The sequence below is a fragment of the Molossus molossus genome, unplaced genomic scaffold (assembly GCF_014108415.1).
Source record: "Molossus molossus isolate mMolMol1 unplaced genomic scaffold, mMolMol1.p scaffold_m16_p_9, whole genome shotgun sequence".
Lineage (NCBI taxonomy): Eukaryota > Metazoa > Chordata > Mammalia > Chiroptera > Molossidae > Molossus > Molossus molossus.
This window is the reverse complement of record NW_023425403.1, coordinates 79,616,256-79,632,483: the sequence shown is the minus strand read 5'-3', so window position 1 is coordinate 79,632,483 and position 16,228 is coordinate 79,616,256.

Genomic DNA, 16,228 nt, shown 5'->3' with positions numbered 1-16,228 from the left:
GTTCTTGGGAGGTGATCGTGAAGGGTGCAGCAATTCAAAGCTGGGACTGATATACATCTGGATGTCAACTTCCAAAGAGAAAGAAGAGTCAAGGATATATGAAGTTCGTGTCCTAAAGGCACAATTTGTTAAGAAGGAAAATACTATAAAGGAAGGTGCACAGATTTGAGGCAGAGAAATTAAGAGTTCTATTTTGGTCATATCAAAACTGAGATGACCAAATTAGATATCCAAACAAATGTGTGTGTGTGTGTGTGTGTGTGTGTGTGCGCGCGCGCACACGCGCCTTTCGCTGGTCATATTACCGAGTCATTGCGGCTGCTAGTACAAATTGAATCTGAATCACAGATTCTTAAAAAAATTCTGAGGAGGAGAAGCCTGGGGCACTCAGATGACTGAAGACTATTGAACTGAAGTAACTAAAATGCCACTAGCTGAATGATCTCAAGGTGTCAGAAACCTTTCGGAGACTCAGAAGTCTATCATCTCTAAAATAAAGAAGTAGGGCTCAATTCCATGAGTAAATGACTTAGTTCTTCCACATTCAAAGAGGAGATAAATCCTCCCAAACAATTTCCTTCTCAAACCAGAGGATATAATTCCTCCTTAACGGATAGAGCCCTGTGGGGGGAGCGGGGAGGCAGGATTTTCTAGATGATGCTAATTTTCTCCCTTGGAGATCAAGACTTGGTTTAAGGCCTAGGAGTTAAAGTTCAGAAAGGCCTGCCTTTGAAGAGTGGTACAAGAAGAGGAAGAAATGCCCAATGAGACCCAGCAAGTCCCAATCCTGGCCTTCTGGCAGGAGCTCCATAACCTCGCTCGGATCTCCAAGACTTTATTGAAGTGTCTTATTTATAAAAGAAACCAAACAGCACTTTTATCAAGAGTTGCTGGGAAGATATAATAAAGAATTTGAAATCATGTAACTTGGTATATAACAAGGGTCAACGGAGATCTAGAATATACTTGTGATTTAGAATATACATGTGATTTGGAACATACTCTGGTTGTTAGTTCCAGCTTTACTATTCCTATGCCCCCACTACACTCCACAACGTGAGGGGAGCTGGACAAGAACCAAGTCCTTTAGCATCAGGATTTGATTAGTTCAGGGAGTTGAATGAGTGAGCTCTAAATGATACGAATTAATTTACACAGTAGGGAAGCCAAAAGAACTACATTTCTAGCATCTACTATATGCAAGGTATTTTGTAAACATTGCTTGAATTAATCTCCATAACAAACATAACAAGGTAAATATTTTCATCCTATTCTCTAAATAAGGATTCCGAGGCTCTGAAAGGTTAAGTAATTCAAGCAACTCACACAGGATCGTGCAACCACTAATTGTTTCTCAGACACGCTTGATTCGGAAACCTCACATCACTCCATCACTTTGTCTCCCTCACGCTGCTCCGCACCCTGCCTCAGTTGCCTAGCGCTGTTTTGAAACGTGATGGTGAAACCAGGTCTCTAGACTAAGAATAGCCTGCGAACATGACCTGTCTAGACTTTTGCCTGTCTGTGCCTCTCTGTTCTCTAAGTCCCACCTGCCACTGTGCTCTGTCTGTCCCTGAGTTTTTATGATCAAAGCCCCTCTGTAAAACAATGTTATTCTTGATCAGTCACCTAAGTACGTCTCCAGCCAGCAGCCTGGTCTACAAATCTAGCTAGTGATCTCCTTTGCGTTTGTTATTCAACTTCGTAGAAACTTAAAGTCATCTTAAAGTTTTCCCTCTCAGTCACTCCTTACATCCATCACCAAGTTCTGTTGTTTCTATATCCAAAATATCTTTTCAATCCTTCTACTTTAATTTTTGTAATGATCCTCCTCCTCCAGGTCACCAATCACCTCTCACCAGGAGTTCTGCCATCGCTCCCTTACATTCTCCCTATTTCTCTCTTCCCCAACCCCAAACTATTCTCCACACAACAAAGTAAGATTTTTAAAACAGAAAGTAATTATGCGCCTTCCCCTTCCCTTAAAATAACTTCCGGAGTTGCCCACCACACTTTCAATATAATCCCTACCCTGTGTTTAGGTAACCTACACTCCCCACAAGCCTGCGGGACCTGGCTCTCTGTCACCCCCACTCTCCATGCACCAGCCATGGTGGCCTCCTTTCATTTCCAGAAGAAGCAAAGCTCCTTTCCCTCTGCGATGACACACTGCTTCCCCTCCTGCTCCAGTGCCCCGCTCCGCTCCTTCTGATCCTCCAGCCTCTGCCTTGTTACACTCACCTCCTGCTTTACGAGAAGTCACAATCTGCGATTACATATGGTTGGCTGACATGAGGAAGGAGAAGAGCCTTCCGGTGGAGGAAAGAGCAAATGCAACCACGTGCAAGGACTATAATCTGAAGTGGGAAAGAGCTCTGTGTATGAGAAACTGGAGGAAAACCTTTTAAAAGACAGCCTTTCTGTCTCCCTGCAAGACTGCAGACCCTGTCCATGGAGCCAGGACCATATCTGTCTTATTCCCCAATGCCCCAAGACTGATACACATAGTGCCTGATACACAGAGTTACCCGGTACACACGCGGGACACGACATATCGCCTTGGAAATCAAGTGTAACAGTCACTCTGGACATTACTGATTAGTTCTTAGTGGCCTAATCTCTTTTTCTCAACACCACAAAAAATATATTGCATTTTCCATAGAAACTTGTTTCTAACTACCTCACATACACATGGTTTATTTGTAGTCACTGATGCTTATCTGTGCATAATTTTGTTATCTTGGTTTAGACTTATCTGTCATTTAATGAATCCGTGACTCAATCCTCATCTCTACTGTGCTTCTCCCTCCATTTTGTCATCCATTGGCCATGGGATGATCTGAAATGTCATGTGGCCTCATTTTGAATGACATGTCACTCATACAAAAAAGTAGGCATTTTGGCTTCTTTGTCTGCTACCCTGAAGAAGGCCTTATCAATATTTTATCAACATTTACTGATGGTGTGATAAAAAAAAAAAACATAGCACCTAATAAGACTGACTTTTTATTTAATAAAACTTATTTCTAAAGGTTTGCATTTATTCAACCTAAAATGACTTATACAATAATATTTGCATTCATTTCCAAAAAGCCTCGGTAAGGACATATTACAAAGTGGTAAATAACACATTTTAGAATTATGCTAAATTAAGAAGAAATCCAGTCTGACTATTAAATAAGTTATTATTTCACATATATCTTCAGTGCTGCACGGAAGATATTATTACCCAAGTTTTACAAAAGAGAAAATTTAGGCTCACTAAGAGTAGGAAAATATTTCAGTGCCACAGAGGTAGTAAGTGGCAGAACCACCACTATAATCACAAACGAGTCAGTTTAATAAATGAAGATCGTTTTCAAGAAATTGTGTTTATGGGACCAGAAAGTAAGTAATGATATCTAGTTTTGAAAATGATCAGATTCATCATCCATCACTGCACTAATGCTGCAGAAAAACAACTCCAATATCTCAGTGGCTTAGTGCAATGACCATTTGTAATTTCATGGGTCTATGTGTCAACCACAGTTAGGTTGGTCTTGGCTGAGTTTCACGTAGATACCTCTGGGCTTCACCAGACTGCAGCTGAGGGTTAAATTAAGGTCTCTACATTTCTTCATCATTCTGAGGCAAGGACTACCTGGGCACGTGGCAGAAACACAAAAGACCAAACCCAGTGGCGGCACAGTTAAAGCTTGTGCTCGCTTTCACATTTCACTAGTGAAAGCAAGTCATGTGGTCAGGTCCAAAGTTAGGCAGGCAAGGAGTTATAGTCTCACCTAGCAGAATGTGTGAGCTACTACAAAATTACATACTAAAGGACATGAATGTATGAACCTGTAAAACAATGAGAGTGAAGAATTGGGAACAATTATACATGAAGAGAGCGAAGACTTGGGAATAATTATCCAATTATACATTATACTTCCAGCTTTTGAGTTCAAGAAGCAATCTTGGAGCTAAAATGAACAAATTAGATAAACCCTTTTAGTTCATTGACAGTAATGCTTATTCTGAGATGTGTGTTTTTATCAGAACTTAAAGATAAGCATATATAACCGTTTTGAGAATATTATGAAACAGAATATATCAAAATTAGAAGCTAGAAGTTCCAAAACTCCTATATAAAAAGAAAAATTAGCCCTGGCCAGTTTGGCTCAGCAGTTAGAGCGTCGGCCCGTGGACCAGATAGTTCGGGTTCAGTTCCCACTAAGGGCATGTATCTCAGCTGCAGTTTGTCCCTGGCACCAGTTGGGGTCATGTGGGTGGCAGCCAGTCATTGTGTCTCTCTCATGTCAATGTTTCTCTCTCTCTCTCTCTCTTCCTCCCTCTCTCCATCCTGCCCTATCTGAAAATAAATGAAAAAAGATGTCCTCAGATGAGGATTAAAAAAAAAGAAAAATTAATAGCAAGAATCACTTTTAAACATGTAATATCAATAGCCATTTACTACTAAAATTTATGATAAGGTGTCAGTTTATTTGTCTCACACGTAAGATGATATTAAAGATCAATGCAAAAATAATAAGATGCTATTTAATAAGATGGGCTAGAAGAACGTGTTCAATTTCATGAGTATAGAAAAGGCTGGAGAGATCCACGATGGCAACAGAGCAGGTGGATTACACTCACATCTCCCAGGACCAAATGGGAATTACAACCAAAATATAGAGCAAGCAACCTGAATAACCAGCTGAAGAGAAGGCTTATAACCAAAGATTTACAGAAAAAGCCACATCAAGACTGGTAGGAAGGGCAGAGACATGAAAAGGGCTGGCCCTGCTCCCACAGGCAGCAGCTGAGATTCTGGAGGAATAACTCAGCTGCAAAGGTTCTCCCTGCCCAGCCCAGAATACAAGAGCCGGGAAGAGGCACCCACAAGACATCTGGCTGTAAATAAGACACAGACACCCTCTTAAAGGGCCAGTGCACAAGATCCCATTCACAGCCACTCACCCTGGGCTCTGGCAGAGGGAGGGCAGAGCAGACAAGAGTCAAGTGAGGAAAGGCTGGGGTTTGTGGCTCCTAGGAGAGGGCTAAAGGAATACCCCCAGGATTCTTACACTAAGTTACTATCCCAACTGCAGGCACCATCTTTCTTGGAGGATGGGGGAAAGCAACAGCTCCCACTGTGGATCTACTGTAGCTCCACCCTGCGGAGCTTGTGCACTGCTGAGGAGGCAGCTGCCTGGGCCACAGGGTAGAGCTCTGGGCAGACTGAGCGGTTGTCAGAGGCTGAGCTGTGTGGCTTTGGGGCAGGGGCTATTCCCCACACTAGCTCATGAACCTGGAGCTTCCCCTTCATGGGAAATTTGCTAACCCATCCTCCAGGCTCCTGGTGGTCCTGCCCTGCTGAGGTCTGGGCAGAACTGGGAGAGACAGAGTTGTGTGGCCCTGGGGCAGAGTCACTCCCTGCACATTCCCCAAAGCCTGACCAACACCTCTGCTGCACGGAAGACCCACTTGCCCCATCCTTGTGACCACCACCACCACCCCCGCACTACTGAGATCAGGCTCCTGGCAGAATCAGGGACAAAGGGGGTTGTTTGGCTCCAGGATGAAGGCCACTTTTCCCTTGCCTGCCACACTGTTGCAGAACCCTCCCTTAACAAGGCAGTACATTGGAAACACAAGACCCAGCGATTTCACTAATGGGAATAGAGCCAAAGAACTCTGAAACACTAATTCAAAAAAATGTATGCACCCCTATGTTCATTGTAGCTTTACCTACAATAGCCAAGATTTGGCAGCAGCCCAAGTGCCCATCAGTAGATGAGTGAATATAAAAGTTGTGGTACAGCCTGGCCAGTGTGGCTCAGTGGTTGTGCATCAATCAACCCATGCACCAAGAGGTCGCCAGTTTAATTCCCGGTCAGAACACATGCCCAGGTTGTGGGCCTGATCTCCAGTGCAGACCATGCAGGAAGCAGCCAATTGATGTTCTCTCTCATCGATGTATCTGTCTCTCTCTCCCTTTTCCTTCCTCTCTTTCTTTAATATCAATTAAGAAAAAAAAAATCTGTGGTACGTTTACACCATGAAATTCTACTCAGCCATAAAAAGAAGGAAACCTTACCACAGATGGGCCTGGAGAATGTTCTGCTAAGTGAATTAAGTCAGTCAGGGCAAGATAAGTATAATATGATTTTACTTACATGTGGAATCTAGCAATCAAAACTAAAAAAAATAGAAACAGACTCATATATACCAAGCACAGACTAACAGCTATCAGAGGGACAGAGTATTGGGGTGAAAAAAAGGTAAAGGCATTAAGCAAAGAAAAAAATCATACACACACAAAACAGTATGGTGATTACCCGAGGGAAAAGGGGTTGAAGAGAGGTAAAAGAGGCTGAAAGGGGGTAAATGGTGATGGAAGGAGGCTTAACTTGAGTGATGAACATATAGTACAATTACAGATAACTATTAAAAAAGGAATTGTCTCAAAAAAACAAAAACAAAAGGCTAGAAAATATCTTGATAAAGTTATTCCTGTTACAGTGTCTCTGAAAAAAGTAAGAAAGCTACTATACAGGATGATTAAAGATCTTGGATAAAAATTTTAAATGCTAGAAATGAACTGAGAAAGAAGAAAACACAAATACAAAATCACTCAATTACTATCTTAGGGCAATTTTGTAATTTTATAAAAGTGGAACCATATCAATGATTCTTTAACAAACAAATATTAAGTTTTCTTTTAATAGCTTTTTCTTTTTTTTAAGTATGTTTTTATTTATTTTTTTAGAGAAATAGGAAGGGAGAGAGATAGAAACATCAATCACCTGCCTCCTGCACACCCCCTACTGAATATTGAACCTACAACCCATGCATATGCCCTGACCAGAAATCAAACCAAGACCTCTCAGTCCATGGGATGGCACTCAATCCACTGAGCCACACTGGCCAGATTGAATAGCTTTTTCTTGGGGCAAAAAATAAAAATTCAACTAACAGGAATGCTGAACTATTTATTTTTTTCTTTACCACAGATATATTTATATTTTAAATATTAAGAAATTATGGAGAGATTCCAAAATGGCAGTGGAGTAAATAGGAGCTACACAGAACATCTCCCAGGAACAAACTAGAATTACAACTAAAATAAGGACAAATTGTTGGGTAAAAGCAACAGAAAGGCAGCTTGCGAGGACCATATAACCAGAGACACTGAATAGACCCTGATAGAATTGCGAAGGTGCCAGAGGGGCACTGGGAGCCCATGGACAGCACTGGTCTTAGCTGTGAGCAGCACCCTCAGGGTTAACCTCCCAAGCCCACTCCACAGCATAGTGCTGGGACAGAGCACTAAAATAGCCATAACCACTCACATTGGGCTCCAACACAGGGAGGGCAGACTGGACTGGACCTGTGTGGGGACACTGGAAATTTGGAGGGTGCTCAGAGCTTTTGCTGAGTTGCACCCACACAGGACAGTGGTCATCTTACTCCTTCCCAAAGCTGGGGAGAGGCAGCAGCCCTTCCCTCGGATATTCAACCCCACCTAGTAGAGCATTGAAATGCAAATTGAGGCTCATTAACAACGAGCACCTGCCCCACTCTCAAGAAATCCCCTTACACTGATCACCTAAAGGAGCTTTTCATTCAACTGAGACCCCAAGGCTCTTCAAGTAACCTTGACTAATAGCCTCCAGGCAAAAAGCTAGAGGATAACTGAATCTATCCTGGGCTTGCAACTCTAACCAGGAAAGTAAGACTTGACAGTGGAGTCTAACGTAGGTCCTCCCACGATCATCCAAACCCAGTAGAGGAAACCACAAACAGCAGAACACCAACACACCCACAAGGAAAATTTGGCAGGCTCCAGAGCCCACTGAGATTGCCAAAATGGTGAAACAAAGAAACAAATTGCAAATGAAAGAACAAAAGACCTCTACCAAAGATGAGATAAATGAGGTGCAGTTAAGCAAGTTAACAGAGCTAGAATTCAGAGCCATGATCTTGAGGAAGCTCAATAGCATGAGTAAGAACATCAACACCATGAGTAAAGACATAGAAACATTGAAAATCAACCAACTGGAAATGAAAAATCACCAAGAAGAAATGAAAAATGACATAGCAGAAATAAAAAACACATTAGAAAGACTAACTGGCAAAGTAGAGAAAGCTGAGGACCAGATCAGTGATTTAGAAGACAGGGTAGAAAAAAATCAACTAATCAGAAAACCAAAAGGAAAAAACACTTAAAAAACCAGAAGACAGTTTAAGAGAACTGTGGGACAACTAGAAATGTAATAATAATCACATCATAGGAGTCCTCGAAGATGAATGAGCAAGGGTTAGAGAATATATTTAAAGAAATAGTGACAGAAAATTTCTCTAATTTGGTGAAGGAAGAAGGCATTTAAGTTCAAGAAGCACAGAGAGTCCTGGCCGGTTTGGCTCAATGGTAGAGCATCGGCCTGTGGTCCAGAGACACCCGGGTTTGGTTCCTGCTAAGGGCATGTACCTCGACTGCAGTTTGTCCCCGGCCCTGGTTGGTTGTGCGGGTGGTGACCACTCGATGTGTCCCTTTCACATCGATGTTTCTCTCTCTCTCTCTCTGTTCCTCTCTCTCCCTCCCACTCTACCTGAACAAAGAATGGAAAAATGTCCTCGGGTGAAGATGATAAAAAAAAAAAAAAAAGAAGAAGCACAGAGAGCCACAAGTAAAAAAATTCAAGGAGGCCCACACCAAGACACATAGTAATTAAAATGCCAAAATTTAAAGAGAGAGAGAATACTAAAGGCAGCAAGAGATATGCAAAAGGTTACCTGCAAAGAAACCCAGAAGTCTCTTAGCTGACTTCTCAACAGAAACACTACAGGTCAGAAGGGAATGGCATAAAGTAATCGAGGCCATGAAAAACAAGAATCTGAATCCAAGACTACTCTACCCAGGTAGGCTATCATTCAAAATAGAAGGTCAAATAAAGAGCTACCCACACCAAAATAAAAAAGGCTAAGGGAATACATTATCACCAAACCAGCACCGCAATAAATGTTAAAAGGTCTACTGTAATTAGCAGAAAAAATAGGAAAAAAAATAGAACCACACTAAACAAAAATGGCAATAAATAAGTACATATCAATTATCACCTTAAATGTAAATGGATTGAATGCTCTGTTAAAAACACACAGAGTAGCTGACTGGATAAGAAAGCATGACTCATCTATATGTTGTTTACAAGAGACCCACCTCACAACAAAAGACTAACATAGATTGAAAGTGAAAGGATAGAAAAAAATCTTCCAAGCAAACAGAAAAGAAAAAAAAGCTAGGGTAGCAATACACATATCTGATAAAGTAGATTTCAAAAGGAAGGCCATAACTAGAGACAAAGAAGGCCACTACATAATATTGAGAGGATCTACCCAACAGGAAGATATAACCCTGGTAAACAAATATGCACCCAATATAGAAGCACTAACATATATTAAAAATCTTCTGAAGGACTTCAAAGGAGAAATTGACAGCAATACAATCATAGAAGGGGACTTCAACACCTCGCTGACATCACTAGATAGATCCTCTAGACAAAAAATTAGCAAAGAAACAGAGACTCTAAATGAAGCACTAGACCTAATGGATTTAATAGATATCTACAGAGAATTACACCCCAAAACTATAGAAATCAGATTCTTCTCAAGTGCGCATGGGACATTCTCAAAGTTAGACCACATGTTAGGACACAAATTAAGTCTCTACAAATTCAAGAAGATTGAAATCTTATCAAGTGTTTTCTCAGATTACAATAGCACGAAACTAAATATCAATTGCAACAAGAACATGCAAAGACATTTGAACACATGGAGGCTAAATAGCATGTAATTAAACTGAATTACCAAGGAGATCATGGAAGTAATTAAAATCTTCCTGGAAACCAATGAAAATGAACACACAACTACACAAAACCTATGGGACATAGCAAAAGCAGTTCTGAGAGGGAAGTTCATAGCACTACAGGCCTACCTCAAGAAACAAGAAAAATTTCTAATAGATTATCTAACCTCACAACCTAAAGAACTAGAAAGCAAACAAAAAGAAAACCCCAGAGCAAGTAGAAGAAAGGAAATAGTAAAGATCAGAGCAGAAATAATTGACATAGAAACCAAAAAAAGACAAAAAAACAAACAAACAACAATTCAAAGGATCAATGAAACAAAGAGCTGGTTTTTCAAAAAGATAAACAAGATTGATGGACCCTTAGCTAGACTCACCAAGAAACAAAGAGAGAGAACCCAAATACACAACATCAGAAATGAAAGAGGAGAAGTAACAACTGATACCACAGAAATACAAAGGATTGTTAACAAATACTATGAACAACTATATGGCAACAAATTTGACAATCTAAGTGAAACGGACAAATTTCTAGAAACTCATCGTCTCCCAAAACTGGATCATAAAGTGATTGAAAACTTGAACAGACCAATAACAACTAAGGAAATTGAAGAGGTAATCAAGAGTCTCCCAGCAAACAAAAGCCCAGGCCCAGACAGCTTCACAAGGGAGTTTTACCAAACATTCAAAGAAGAACTAAGATCCATTTTCCTCAAACTATTTCAAAAAATTCAAGAAGAAGGAAGACTTCCAAACTCATTTTATGAGGCCAGCATAATTCTAATTCCAAAACCAGAAAAAGACACTACAAAGAAAGAAAACTACAGGCCAATATCCCTGATGGACATAGATGCCAAAACCTGAACAAAATACTACCAAATCGGACCAGCAATACATCAAAAATATTATTCACCATGACCACGTGTGATTCATCCCAAGGATGCAAGGATGGTACAGTATTTGCAAATCAATAAACGTGATACACCACATAAACAAAATGAAGAATAAAAACCGCATGATTATATCAGTAGATGCTGAAAAAGCATTCGACAAAATCCAGCATCCATTTCTGATAAAAACACTCAGCAATCTGGGGATAGAGGGATCATATCTAGACATAATAAAGGCCATATATGAAAGACCAACAGCCGACATCTTACTCAATGGGCAAATACTAAAAGCATTTCCCTTAAGAATAAGAAAAAGACAGGATGCCCACTTTCGCCACTCTTATTTAACATACAACTGGAAGTCTTAGCCACAGAAATTAGACATGAAGAAAAAATAAAAGGGATCCAAATTGGAAAGGAAGAAGTGAAACTGTCATTATTTGCAGATGACGTATTATACATAGAAAACCCTAAAGACTCCATCAAAATTTACTGGACTTGATGAATGCATTTGGCAAAGTAGCAGGATACAAAATTAATGTCAAGAAATTGATAGCATTCTTATACACCAATGACGAAGTCACAGAAAGAGAAACTAAAAAAACAATCCCATTTACCATTGTAGCAAAAACATTAAGATACCGAGGAATAAACTTAACCAAAGAATTAAAGGACCTATTTGCAGAAAACTACAACACATTGGGAAAAAAAATAGAGGAAGATATAAAAAAGTGAAAGCACATACCTTGTTCATGGATTGGAAGAATTAACATCATTAAAATGTCCATACTACCCAAAGCAATCTATAAATTCAATGCAATCCCCATCAAAATACCAATTACATATTTCACAGAATTAGAATACATACTTCAAAAGTTCACATGGAACCAAAAAAGACCCCGAATATCCACAACAATTTTGAAAAAGGACAAAGTAGGTGGAATCACAATACCGAATATCAGGTTATACTACAAAGCTACTGTAATCAAAACAGCCTGAAACTGGCACAAGAACTGGCATATAGACCAGTGGAATCGAACAGAGAACCCAGAAATGGACCCAAGACAATATGTTCAATTAATATTCGACAAAGAAGGCAAGAGCATACAATGGAGTAAAGACAGCATCTTTAATAAATGGTGTTGGGAAAACTGGATAGCCACATGCAAAAAAAAAAGAAACTAGACCATCAACTTACATCATACACAAGCGTAAACTCAAAGTGGATAAATAACTTAAATGTGACCCGTGAATCAACAAAAATCCTAGAAGAAAATGTAGGCAACAAAATTTTGGACGTCATACGCAGCAGAATTTTTACTGATACATCACCTAAGGCAACAGAAACAAAGGAGCAAATAAACACATGGGACTACATCAAACCCAAAAGCTTCTGTCCAGCAAAAGAAACAACCACCAAAATGGACAGGGAACCCACTGTATGGGAGAGCATAATTGCCAATGATACAGGAGTTAATTTCCAAAATATATAGAGTAATCATACAACTCAACAAAAGGAGGACAAAGAACCCAATTAAAAAATGGGCAGAGGAACTAAATAGACTCCTCTCCAAACAGGACACACAAATAGCCAAGAAACATATGAAGAAATGCTCAACATCACTAATCATCAGAGAGATGCAAATTAAAACAACAATGAGGTATCACCTCACACCTCAGAATGGCCACCATCAACAAATCATCAAACTATAAGTGTTGGCGAGGGTGTGGAGTAAAGGGGACTCTAGTACACTGCTGGTGGGAATGCAGACTGGTGCAGCCACTATGGAAAACACTGTGGTGTTGCCTCAAAAAATTAAAAATTGAATTTCCATTTGACCCAGTGATCTCACTTCTAGGAATATACCCTTAGAAGCCTGAAACATCAATCAGAAAGAATATATGTCCCCTCATGTTCATAGCAGCACTATTTACAATAGCTAAGATCTAGAAACAGCCCAAGTGTCCATTAGTAGATGAATGTTTAAAAAAGCAGTGGTACATATACACAGTGGAGTACTACACAGCTGTAAGAAAGAAAGATCTCTTATCCTTTGAGATTAAATGGAGGGACCTGGAAAGTATTATCCTAAGTGAAACAAGCCAAGCAGAAAACGACAAATACCACATGATCTCTCTTATTTGTGGAATATAATGAACATAACAGCCTGAGGAATAGGGTAGACCCAGAGACGGAGAAGTAGGGTACAGACTGACAACCCTAATAAGAGGGGGTGGTGGGAGGAGGGAAGAGATAAACCACAGAACTTATATGCATGTATGCATAACTAATGGACACGGACAACAAAGCCGAGAACGGGGTGGGGGGTGATGGGGAGGAGAGTGTCAATGGGGAAAAAGTATGAGAAACATCTGTAACAAAAATAAATTAATAAAAATAAAATAAAATAATTTAAAAATTGAAGAAAAAGAAATTCTAAATTTTTAAGAGGTGGAATCACTGTGCTATTTACCAATTGTTGAGCTTAGAAGTATATACCAATGCCCTGCTATAAAAGACAGAGAAATTAGTTTACTTCCAATTATTTCCCTCTCCTGACTTTTAGAAATTGTGTTCAATTACTTTGTTATGATTTAGAACACTTACATTTTCCTACCACCTCTCCCACTTGCTCAAGCCAGCCGTGATGACCCTCTTATTATTCCATATCCCTCCAAGATCATTCCTGCCTCAGGTTCCTTTTATTTATTCATTTCTTCTCCTGGCACATTCTGCCCCCAAATATTTGCCAGGCCGGCATCTTTTTGTCAGTTAGGTCTCAGTTCAAATGTCACCCATCAGAGAGGCCTCCCTGACCACCAATCCTCAAGATACTCAACATAGCACCCTGTTTTATTTTCTTTAGAGCATTTATCACAATCAGAAAGTCCCTTGTTCAGCACTTTATTTTCTGTCTTTCCACACCATCATGCAAATTCCATGACAGCAGAAATGATTTGTTTACCACTGCTATTGAGGGCTGTGACACTTTTGAGGAAATCTGTACTTTTCTCTGGATTGCAAAAGACATGTCAGGTCTCAGCAAACTCTCTTGTCTCAAGCTAGGCATCAAGATTTTGGGAGTTATACTTAATATTTTGCAGATTGGGGATGTTTTTCTATCCTCATTACACTGATGACAGTTTTTAAAGAGTTTACCTCTGTTTTCTTGTTGATTCCTGGCAATTTGCATTCTGCATGCACAGTAAATATTTTACTGTATTTGTGTAAGACTGAACTTAAAAGGCAGAGATGATGACGAAAGCTAAGCAGTGTGAACCACCACTGCCATGTGAGTTATAGATGCCATTGAGAGTCTAATAAAAGACACATCCCCTTCCCCCCATAAAAAAATAATAATAATAGGCAGACCTTTATTGGCAGACTTGTAAATGCAGTCCGCTACAGCCTATTCACAGACTCCTTTGAGAACCACGGATCACATATAAGAAACCCTGACTAAACGTGAATTTTAGGTCAGATTTCTCCACATCACCATTTTGAACCTCTCTCTTGCCATATACATAATAACATTTTTAAATCTAAATTATTTAAGCCAAAATAAATTCTGCCACACCCCACCAGGAATTATACATCTAATAATATCTATAACAATATGTTACTATTGGTAAAGTGTTAAGAACAGAGCCTGACACTTTTTGACCACTATATAAGTTTTTGACAAATATATTAAACAAATAAAACCATTTTAAAATAACCTTCACCCTTTTCTTAGCTGCTAAAGACATAGTAATATTACCTGGCATAATTAGTAGTGAAAAATATCATAGGCCCTGGTAACTATATTCCAAATGCCTAACATTAGTGGAAAAAAGAGCATGAACTAAGCTGACACAGAGCCACAGAGTGGTGGTGGTGGTGGTGGTGGTGGCGAGGAAGGGTTATGGCTCCGATGTCAAGGAGGAGCAACTCAGGCAGTAACTACCTAGATGTTTCTAAACCTTTCCAGTTCCCCAAGAGCAGGAGCTTCTGCATTTCTCAGTCCAGGGTCTCTGATTTCTTAGCTTTTCTTCCAAGCATCCATGATCATAGTGAGTACCATGGTCGCACGGAGATGAGGTAGGTACATTGATATTATAAAAGTAAGTGGTCAGCAGGACAAGGCCACCCTCTTATAGAGGCAACCTCATTAACCTATTTACATAAAAGTAGTATTCTTCTCATGAAGTACATACTTGTGGGACAAAAACCTTCAAAATTACTACCAGACTTTCCCCAAAGTGGAAGTAGTTAGGTGCCCCCCATTAAACATGTATATGTTTTTTTAAAATAATTATAATGCAACTACCATAAGGTAAAGGTCTTATTGCCCAGGCAACCAGGAATGGGGTAGCTCTTGTGAACAGGGCAACATTAATCAGGAACTTGAACTCCCTCTGGCCAGTCTCTCTTATTATTGACTACCCTCACACTTGGATTAAAGTACAGCTGAGTTATTTCTCTCCTAGTCTTGTTTCTTGTTCCACAGAGTCTGGATGACCTGCAGAGTTGTCCCTCTGACAGACCCTTCTTCCTCAACATCTCTCTACTTTTAAGAAATTTTAAAAATGTTATTCCACCCCCACCCCACCCCCACAAGCTCACTGTTGAGTTTCATCTTTAAAAAAAATTGCTTGGTTCACCTTTTTCACCTTGTATAACCACTATTAGAATATATTATTCTTGAAGAATAATGACACTCTATTATAATTCTCATACAATACTATATAAAATATCAAAACTTACAATTTCTTCTAAATCTACCCAGTGACATTCCCTTAAACTAACACCATTGCTGGATACAGAAGCACAGTTTTTGACCACTGTCGATAGATTTGCTCCTTTTCTTTGTTATGCTGTTTTCCACAGGCAAAAACCCCTGCAGCTTCTTCCAAGATGAGTGCATGTATCCCAGGTGACAGTCAAACTTTGACCATACCACCCAAACCAAAGGAGTCTTTTCTGTATATCCCTCAATCATGAGCATCTCATGTCCCCATGTGCCTACCCAGCCTTCTTACTGTCAGTCATTCAGAGTCACTGCACTAACACACAATAGACATAAATGGGATTTTTGTTGCCAAATGCACTAGAACTGGATTTTGCCTCAACCCAGTTTCCCCTTTAGCCCAGCTTTACACAAAACATTGGACCTCAATAATCCAGTCCAGAAAATCCATTTGACATTCTGCAACACTGTCAATCTCAATACAAGTGGTGCTCACACTACTAGTAGAAGACAAAATTATGTAGAAGAAGCCATCATGTTTAGTTACACACGAAACTCAGCAATGACCACACACACCATCCACCATATGTACATGTACTTCCTACATTCACAAAGACCCTACTAAAATATTGCAAAACCATATAGCTAAGACAGAGCCTTCATTTTCAATGGCATGTCCTACTCTGTTTATTCTTTCAGATCATCTGTTTGCTACCATTTTTATTCAATCAACACAGAAAACTAATGTGAGTATAAATGTACTC